A 10369-nucleotide genomic window follows, 5' to 3' on the forward strand; every position below is an offset into this window, starting at 1 on the left:
CATTAATTTATATGTATTTGTCATGTTTTAACTAATCTGCACATGAAAATACAAGCGAGCTCACCAACTACTAACTATTTTGTATATACTATTTAGTAACAAACGTTCGTTTGTTCCTACAAAACAATTTCGAAATTAGCAAAAACAAAAAAAAAACTTTCTAATAATATGAGTAATATTAATAATACTAATAATAATAGCAGAAATATAATAGTAGTTTACTGGGAAATGGATAAATTGTTTTTTAATCTCAGGATACAGTTATACAAAAAAGAATAATAAGTCTGTGTCGGAGTCATTAAAAGTATGGAATTGTTTGCAACAAACATAATTCTGTTAGAAAATGAAATTCATTAATAAGTAGTATGTGTATTTTATGCGAAATTGTCGTGACTGTTATTGATTTAAGGTTTTAAATAAAAAAAATATTTACAAACATTTATTTAAAAGAAAAAATAGTTAATTTCACTTTTCTGTAATAAATTCCTACCCTTGTAAGTACATTACTTTGCTACTAGTGCAAAAAGCACCTCAAAATTTCATTCATAGATATTCCATATCCATATAAAATTCTAATCAACTCAGTCTATTACACATTCAACTCAGTCTACTACACATGCAAGACTTCTTTAGGAATGGATTTACACTTATTCTCATTTTTGCACTGTCTGGGCTTTGAGAAATAACAGTTATCGCAAGATGCTAGTAGTACTCCACAAGTGGCCTTGACATCTATCTATACCTGTAGAACATTTTGTAGTGGGTTAGTCAAACCTTCACGCTACAATCATACTAAAATTCTGTACGAAGTAGGTCTACTTGATTATGGTAGTTCCCCTTACGAAACACCTCTAATGAATGTACATGCTAATGGGAATTCGTGAAATCATTAACCAGTACGGGAATAGTAAGGCAGATTGTAAAATATCTAAGGCTTTATGGCCAACACTTGATGTGAGGGCTACATATAGGATGAAATAGACGCAGTCTAAGGATTCGGATAGGGATACTAACGGAACCTTGTTCAATTAGATCTTTTGTCAGTAAGTGGGACTGTCCTCGAATATCTACTCGGTTTTATCAGGGGAATTAGTAATTTCTTCTACTGGGTTTTAGGAAGACGGAGAGTCTCTCATATTTCTTTCTTTAGGAAAATCTTCTGGGTTGAAACCCCTTGGGAAAGAACCTGTTTCTATTGATATGTAACTTTTCTTTAATTATGTTCTTTTTTGTTTTTTCTAGTATTTAGTTCTATATCTTTAGATATTTACTTCCTAGGAAGGGAATCATAATGGACCTTAAGGCCTCCGAGTGGAGTTACACCTTTTTGTGGTGCATAACACTTCTTAACATAAACTTAAATAGTTGAAGCGACTTGAGCAGAAAACCTAGGAAGAAGAAATCTTCCCAAAATATTCTATTAAGAAATGTTCGGTTCACAGTCCCACGTAGCTCCATCAAAGTGGCCACCAGAATATAATCTCAAAAGTCATATATATGTTGATTACTAAACAATGTTTGCTATAGTTAGGTTTCTAAATTTTAAATAGACACAATTTCATATACAAAATTGGACCAACAGCTTCAGACAAATGTATTTATATCTGTGAAACTCTGGAATACTTTCGTTTGTCATTGGCCGTCTATAGTTGAAATTAGATCCAAATATCTTGGGAGCGTTGTTATTTCAGATCCCTCGGGAACACTTTTTAGAATATTCTAAGGAAGAACTACGTTCAATAAACTGAGTTTCCGTCTGTCTGTACGTTTGTTTAAATCAATTTTCTGAATACCCCAGATATGTTCGGGATCCAAATCTTCAATAATTCTATCAGACATGCTTTCGAGAAGTTTTTTATTTGAAATCAGCAAATCGGTTGATAAATAAAGGAGATATTAGTAAAAATCCGAGACAGAAATAGTAAACAAGCAACAACAACATACATAATCATACTGTAAATTTTGTTATTATATACAACAGGTTACGCTGGCATTGGCTAAAAACATGAAATTAAGTAGCGCCCGGATTAAATGAGAACCTAGGTAGGTAGGTTGATAGAAGGATGTATATTACATCAAATCCGAAGAAATACACCTAGGCCACTATCGGGCCTGTTGTGCACTTCTTATCATGAAAAAAAAGGGAACTGAATGAATTATTTTTCAGTGTTCATAAACTCAGTTTCCTGAACGTAATTTCTAAGAATCTTCCAATCAGTGTTAGTCGGGAATGTTATTTCCGGAATAACATCACTTCCAAGATACTTGGATCTAACTTCGACGAATGCCTGGCAGTGGCAAAGAAAGTGCTCCAGAGTTTCACTGTCCTCTCCACATGCTCTACATTCTTCTGAATCCGCACGTCCAATTTTGCATAGATGTGCTCGTAATCTTGTGTGTCCACTCAGAATACGTACCAGCATACTAACTTCAGACTTGCTCATTTTGAGGAGATTTTTCGTCTTGCTCTCATCAGGGTCACCCCATAGGATCTTCGTGGTTCTACCCACTGTTTCATTATTCCAAGAGGCCTTATGGGATTTTCTCACCGATATTTTTAGTTCAGCTTTTGTTGCGTCGAATGGTTTCGCGTTTGTCAGGTTAACTGCCTCGAGCTCCCTACCTTTTAAAGCTATTACATTCGCCCTTTCGTTACCGACTACTCCCGAGTGGGCTGGTACCCATATGATGTGAACCTTGCCTCTGGGAGAGTATTCAGTTAAAGCTTTCTTACAATCCAATACGTTCTTAGATTTAGTTCTATCGCCTGATATCGCCCTAATTGCCTTCTGGCTATCGGTAAATATATAAAGCGCTGTGGTCGCCATATTTATTCTAATCCAATTTACGCATTCCGTTATTGCTCGTACTTCTGCCTGGAAGTTTGTAAACGGTGGTATATTTCTGTTTCTGGGTCTTCAACCCCAGCCCCACTTTATCCCCCAATTTAGAGCCATCCGTGTAACAACGGATTCCTACTGGTATTTGCTCTAATGTTCCGCTTGACCAAGACATTCTATCTGGGATCAGCGTTTCAAAGTTTCCGACATATTCCGTGTCTGGTATACGATCAGGCACGTCCGATGATTGTGTATAACCTTCCAATGTGTCCAGTATACATTGATGACGTGTCCTATAACCGCTTTTGGCCAGTTCGCCTAAAGTAAAGAGTCGTTCGGCTGTAAGCGCCGCCTCATATCTTAAATATGTTTCAATGAGTGGAATATCTAGCAACGTTTCCAGAGCCTTAGTTAAAGTAGTACACATGGCACCACTTATACCCAAGCAGCATGTACGCTGAACTCCCTGTAGTAGTTTGATATTGAACTTTTTGTCTAAAGCAGTCCACCAGATTATTGAAGCATAAGTTAGAATTGGTCTAATTACACTTTTATAAAGCGAGAACCTATAAAAGTGGACTTTTTGGTATATTTTCATTCTTCAAAAGGTACTTTTTGTATTCTCTATAGTTATGAACCTAGAAACATGAAATTAAGTAAGTAGAGCCTGGACTAAATGAGAGCTCATAAAAAGGGACAATTTGGAACTTTATTGTTCTTCAAAAGGTACTTTTACGCTTTTCTAACGTTACGGATTAAGTGAGAACCTATAAAAGAGGACTTTTTGGTACTTTTTTCATTCTGCAAAAGGCACTTTTTGAATAATAATTTTGAATGGAAACATGAAATTAAGTATGTAGAGACTGGACTAAGTGAGAGCTCATAAAAATGGGCTTTTTGGTACTTTAACGTTCTTCAAAAGGTACTTTTTGAATTTTCTATAATATTAAACCTAGAAATATGAAATTATGCATTTAGAGCCCGGATTAAGTGAGAACCTATTAAACGGGACTTTTGGAACTTTTTCGTTCTTCAAAGGGTACTTCTCTATAATATTAAAACTAGACACATAAAATCAAACATTCAGAGTCCTGAGTGCATGAAAAATTGTAGGAAATGATTTTTGGTACTTTTTCGTTCTTTATTTTCCAATATAACATTAATGAAATGTATCATAAAACAAAGTGCAAATGTTTGCAACTACTATAAATTTGTCTGGATATAAACGTCTAAAAATCTATAACAAATAGCACAATACTACTTTATTATAGTTCAACTAAAATTTATTGAACTAGAGTTCATTGAATGAACTCATTTAGGAAAAAACAAACAAAAAACGATTGGCTTATAATTTTTCTGAGTGCATAACACTTTGGCCTATAAATGCGTGACTGTTTTATTGTTTTTTTCTTTCGAAATTATTTTGGCAATCTGCATGCATGCCTAAAAGTATACACACATAACTTATAAAAAAACAAGTTCAAAAACCTTATATAACACAAAAATAATTTTTGCTTTCTTCCAGTGGTTTCTTATAAATTATTATTATTTTTTTTATAAATTGATTTTTTATCAAATATATAAATAAAAAGACAACTTTCTTATTTCTATAATAAATTTAATAACAGTTATCACCCCATAGCAGTAATAGTAAATGAACGAATGAATGCATAGTATATCATTTTCCTATTTGTTCGTTTATACATACACATACATATGTACCTACAACTCGTTTTATAAAGATTGTACATTGTAGTTTTTTATATAAATATTTAACTAATGGTTACGCAGTCATTGTAATTCCATTGTATAAGTATTTGAAAAGCAAATAGTTTTTCTTTTTTCTAGTTCTGTTATTTGTTCATTATTGCAATATGTACGTAAAAAATATGTATAGAAAAAATAACAGCACAAAAAAAACAAAGCAGCAAAAGTAAGGCACGCATACCCCAAAAATAAAAATACATAATAAAAAAAACAGTAGAATTAAATAAATGCGACCAAACGTCGTCCGACCATCTATTTTGTGACATGCCATGGTTGAGTGTATACAGCGCCAAAAATTCGTTAGAATAACGAAATGTGCTTAGAAGTACAAAAATCCCTGCATATCTCAGGGGGAGGAAATCAAATGAAAAATTGTTATTGCATATACATACGTACACACTTTAAGTATAACTCGCTCTTTTGTTGCTATTTTACAGTTACTTCTTTCCTTCTCTTTTACTCTCTATGATTCGTGTGTTTTTTGTTGTATCTTCCCCCTGTTTAGTGGTCTACCGTTATAAAGGGTTGCCATAGAAGTAAGAAAGTATTTGATAGGAAATGGGAGCTTATTCCCTTTGATTAATAAAATTAGAAATGTAAAGAATATGTACATATATGTATATGAAAATATGTATGGGAAAATGATCTTTTAAGGACACTTCGAACAGTTATGGACCAAAGTCGGTAGAATTCTAGAGAATGATTAGTTTCTAGTAACAAATCTCTTAATACTTTGATTTGTCTGTCCGACACTAATACTAACGTCGGATCTAATGAAACTGATTGAAGCAACACAAAGAAAAAGTAAGAAAATAGGTTGTGATTGCCAACTCTCATCATGTAGCTTGGGGTAGCACACACACCAATCGCAGGGGACGTGCCCTAATGGATTTCTTTAATACTGAAGACTTGATCACATTGAATACAGCTACTTTCGTCAATAGAATCATAAAAGAAGTATTAGATATAACTATATGTTCAGAAGAGCTTATAAACAAAATTTAGGATTGGAGAGATGCGAAAGAGCACTGCTTTTCAGGCCATCGGTACATAAGATTCAAAATACTACGGCCACCACCAAACCCGATTATAATTTTTTAATATATCTAAAACTAATTAGAGAATCCACGGGACATTACTAAAAAACCGTTAAGAACAGGACACTTTTCAATGTCGAAATAAAGAGAATGTAGACGCCAAAGTTGAAACGTTCACAAGTGCCCTGGTACAGTTGTCCGCACACGTATGGTAATAAACTTGGTGAATATAAGAAAATCTTTCGAATGGCCAAACGAGACTCCTGGAAACTTTTCCGTAAACAGGTAGATAGCGTAAATGAGATATCGAAGATAACAAATTTCTATCCAAAACTCTAGTCCAACCGGAATCTATGATTGATGACATGAGAAGGAGACCTAGAAACTCCTAATGGTCTTTCATTTCCCATTTACTGGGGCAAGGGGAGGCTACAATTGGCATAATCAGGAATGCAATTAAGAGTCTTGCACCATATGAGTCTGCAAAACCGGATGGTATTTTGTCCAGCACCTTTACAGATGGAAACGGAACAGATTTCGTTTCAACAGTCAAAAATATTCACGATATGCTTAAAATTTACATATACCCCAATTAAATGGCAGGATGCAAGAGAGATAATTATACCCAAACCCAGAAAACTTAGTTACACCAAAGACTTATAGACCGATAAACCATACGTCCTTCCTACTAACAACTGTGAAACTGATAGTCGATAGCAAAGTTAAAAGTATGTTTTCCTAACAAAGTCCTAAAATTAAACAGCATGCCTATGTAAAGGGACAATCAGTGGTTACCGCAGTAAACGAAGTTGTCGACTATATAGGTAAATCCTTCAATAGCAAACTATATACATTGGCAGTGTGTATTCACATCGAAAGTGCTTTCAATAACGTTGTAGTAGGTAGTTCGCGGTATACCACAGGGCGACATTTTGTCCCCTTTACTCTGGGTAACCACTAATGACCCTAACCGAGAAAGTATTTAGACCTCTCTGCTACGCAGACGATGTCAACATAATTCTAAGGGAAAAGGAAGGACTAGGAAAATAACTTGTTTAGAAAGGCTGAATAGGCTCTGAATACGGCCTTGAGCTAGGGTTAACCGAGAAGCCTCAATGTTAACCCAGCGAAGACTGAATCGTTCTTTTTAAAAGAAGATTTACTTAGGTGTAATCCTTGACAAGAATTTAAAAATTGAAACACCACAAAGAGGATAGAATCAACAAGGCACATCGGTACTAGGCGCTAAGTAGGAGAACCATAGGCTCGAAATGGGGCCTTAGTCCTGCTATGACACAATGACTTTATAAAAGTGTAATAATACTAATTCTAAGTTATGCTTCAATAATCAGGCGGACTTCTTTGGGCAAAAGGTGTAATATCAAACTATTACAGAGAGTTCAGCGACCATGCTGTGTGGGTGGAAATGATGCCCTAGAAATGTTACAAGATATTCCATACATTGAAATATATGTATAAGATATGAAGAGGAACATACAGCCGAATAGCTCTTAACTTTAGGCAAACTAGCCAAAGGCGGCCATAGGTCACGTCATCAATGTATACTGGACACATTAAAACATCGGATGTGCCCGATCTCTTACCGAACACAGAATATGTCGAGAACTTTGAAATACTGATCCCAGATAGAATATCATGGTCAAGCGGAATATTAGAGCAAATACCCGTAGGAATCTTGCATGGATGGCTCTAGATTGAAGTACAAAGTGGACCTGGAGTTCTATATTGAAGACCCAGAAACAGAAATATACTACCGTTTAATTAATCATAACACTAGCCTCAAGACAAAAGTTCGAGCAATAACGGAATGCGTAAATTAGATTAGAATAAATATGGCGCCAACATATTTACCGACAGCCAGAAGGCAATAAAGGTGATATAGTTAAATCTATGAACTTATTGGATTATAAGAAAGCCTTAATTCAATACTCTCTCCGAGGTATGCTTTGCATCATGTGAGTACCAAGCGAAAAGAGTGAATTAACTTGCTTTAATGGGAAGGGATCTCGAGGTAGTTAATCTGACGAACGCAAAACCATTCGACGCAATGAGGGCTGAATTAAAAATATGGGTGAGAATCCCTTAAGGCTTCTTGGAATAATGGTATGGTGCGTAGAACCAAAAAGATCCTTTGCGGTAACTCTAACGAGAGTTTTCTCCAAAATGAGCAAGTCTGAGATAAGAATGATGGTATGCATTTTGAGTGGACACACAGGATTACGGCCACAACTATACAAAATTAGACTGCGGTTTTAGAGGAATGTAGAGCATGTGGAGAAGACAGTGAAATTCTGGAGCACTTTCTTTGTCATTGTCAGGCTTTCGTCGAAATTAGATCCAAGTATCTTGGGTGTGATATTATTCGGAATAGAACGTCCCTTACGAACACAGATTGGTAAATTCTTAGGAATTACTTTCAGGAAACTGAATTTCTGAACATCGGACAATAATACCTTTATTGATCTCTATATAGGTTTTTGTTTTTACCAACAAACATTTCGCATGAAAAGGAACACACAACAGGCTTAGGGGTATTTCTTTGGATTTGATGTGTAGTATTCATCATCCTATCAACCTAATTTATAAACGGAATGATAAAATTTCGGTTTCTGGGTCTTCAATTTAGAACTCCAGGCCCACTTTGTACTCCAATTTAGAGCCATCCATGCAGGATTTCTACGGGTATTTGCTCTAATATTCCGCTTGACCAGGACCTCATCTTTTTATGTTGTCCCTCATCTTTTATGTTGAGAGTAAGAACTTGATGACTTGATGATTAATTCAAGGATGTCCTCCTTCACTTATTTCTATCGTAGCGACCACGCGGAGAATTAGGTGGTCGTAGGACCATTATTTTTAGATGTTGCAAACATCACAATAAACTCTTTATATCATTGTCACTATATTGATAATGGGAATATGCCTAAAATTACCTTGGGAAAGATACAAAACAAAAAAATGTCCAAGGAAAATTTTTACATGTTTTTACATTCATGTTTATCAATCATTTAAAAGACCTTGTTAATTTGATAGATTCCCTATATAATTGTTATATTTCCGTGTGTGGCAAAAGACTCTACAACATTTTTCTATTATAAACAAAACAACACAAAAAGATATTTCCTCAAAACTTTTAAGGACACAGACACAATGAAGCAAAATGGCAACACTACTCAACACTCAATGCGAAACTGTGTGAGACACACACGTATTCACAGTGAATGCAAAAGAGTAAATGGAGCGTATGAGCGACAGCAGAAAGAATACAACAAAAATGTTAAAAAAAGAAATGAGAATATAGAAAAAAGTTTTAAAAACAATGATGGTTTTAATGTTTAAAATTAAAATACTATAAATTATTACTTACATTCGAACTACAAAAAAAATCCTTTGAGGTAATTTTCTACTTGTGGATGTTGTTGTTGTTGGTGTTTTTGCTGCTGCTGTTGTTGTTATCGTTAGTTGTTGTTGCTGAACTATTTTTGAATTTTATAATTTATGGTAATTTTAGATAATTTTATAATGATAAGTGTCAACGACATTTGAGACACATTTTTTGAAGGCAGTTTAGCTTTTGTATGCTGATACCGAGAGAGAGATAGTGATAGAGAGAGAGTGAGAGAGAGAGGAAGAGTGAGAGTGTGTATGTGTAGTAGTAATTGTAGTTGCAATAGTATTAGTAACGGTAGTAGTAGTACAATTTCTCAATACATACAAACATACGAACGTTTGAACGAACGAAAGAACATATGAATATGTGCGCGTAAAGGTTGGCTGGGTTACTTGTTTCTTTAGTTAAATTGTTTGCTGGGTTAGTTTCTGTTATATCTATTAATGTATGACTGTTTGTTGGTTGTTATATATTTTAAATATGTATGTATGTTTGTATGTCTGTCTGTATGTGTGTATATATGAGTGTGTATTTGTTGTATATGTGTGTAGCAATGTTGCTGTATTTTTTCTCTGCTTTATTCTTTTTTTCTATATATTTTTTACACTTTTATCGATATGCTTTTAGGTTGCTGTTGTTGTTGTTGCTGCTGCTGCTGTTAATAATATTGTAGAATATTTTATTTTTCTTTTTTTTATTAATTTTTGCAATATTATTTTATTTATACACACATATTTTTTACAATATTTCATTAAATATTAATTTGTTTACTGAAGATTTTATTTCATTTATTAGATTTTTTTCATATTTTGTTATACATTTAATACTATAAATGCAATTTTTTTCTTATTCCTTTTTTATAGATATTTTTTTCTTTTTTGCTACTAACTACTTAATACATTTTTGTCTGCACTTGGAAAAATTTACATTTTAACTAAAAACCAGAAAGAACAAGAAAAGAAAAACTCAAATATTTTACCAGAAATTTAACACTTTTATTTAAACAAATTAAACACTTTTCCTAAAACCACTTGTCTTTTTCCACTTTTAACCATTTTTTTTAACTTTTTTCAAAATTTAGTATACTAAGCGTGAAAATTTCCTTCAACAAATTTTCCTTCTCCACCACCACCTCGTTTCCGTTCTATACATTTCTTTCCATATTCTTCTTCATCTATACATAGAAAAAAAAGCAAGTGTGCCAATATTCCCGTTATGGTGGGGCTACGTATATAAAACCTCATATGCTGGTGAAAATGGTTGAAAAAAAAAACCTAAAGAATTTTTATATATAGAAATTTTATTTTTCCAAA

The 10369-nt window shown here is 33.9% G+C and overlaps 1 protein-coding gene across 25 annotated transcripts in view; it reads right to left on the bottom strand.

The window, feature by feature from the left end:
- The window catches only part of LOC119606820 (RIMS-binding protein 2), a 112692-nt gene extending 102948 nt beyond the window's left edge, over window positions 1–9744 (bottom strand). For 24 of the 25 annotated variants that reach the window (XM_037960444.1, XM_037960453.1, XM_037960436.1 and 21 more), the window contains exon 1: window positions 9033–9744. The gene's annotated coding sequence lies outside the window, so the exon portion shown is untranslated. The remainder of the gene's footprint in view (window positions 1–9032) is intronic. The other variant, XM_037960428.1, reaches the window with a different exon arrangement.
- Window positions 9745–10369: the final 625 nt, after the last annotated feature.

The sequence above is a fragment of the Lucilia sericata genome, unplaced genomic scaffold (assembly GCF_015586225.1).
Source record: "Lucilia sericata isolate MDLA Ls3-8-SP2 unplaced genomic scaffold, ASM1558622v1 Contig000626F_arrow, whole genome shotgun sequence".
NCBI lineage: Eukaryota > Metazoa > Arthropoda > Insecta > Diptera > Calliphoridae > Lucilia > Lucilia sericata.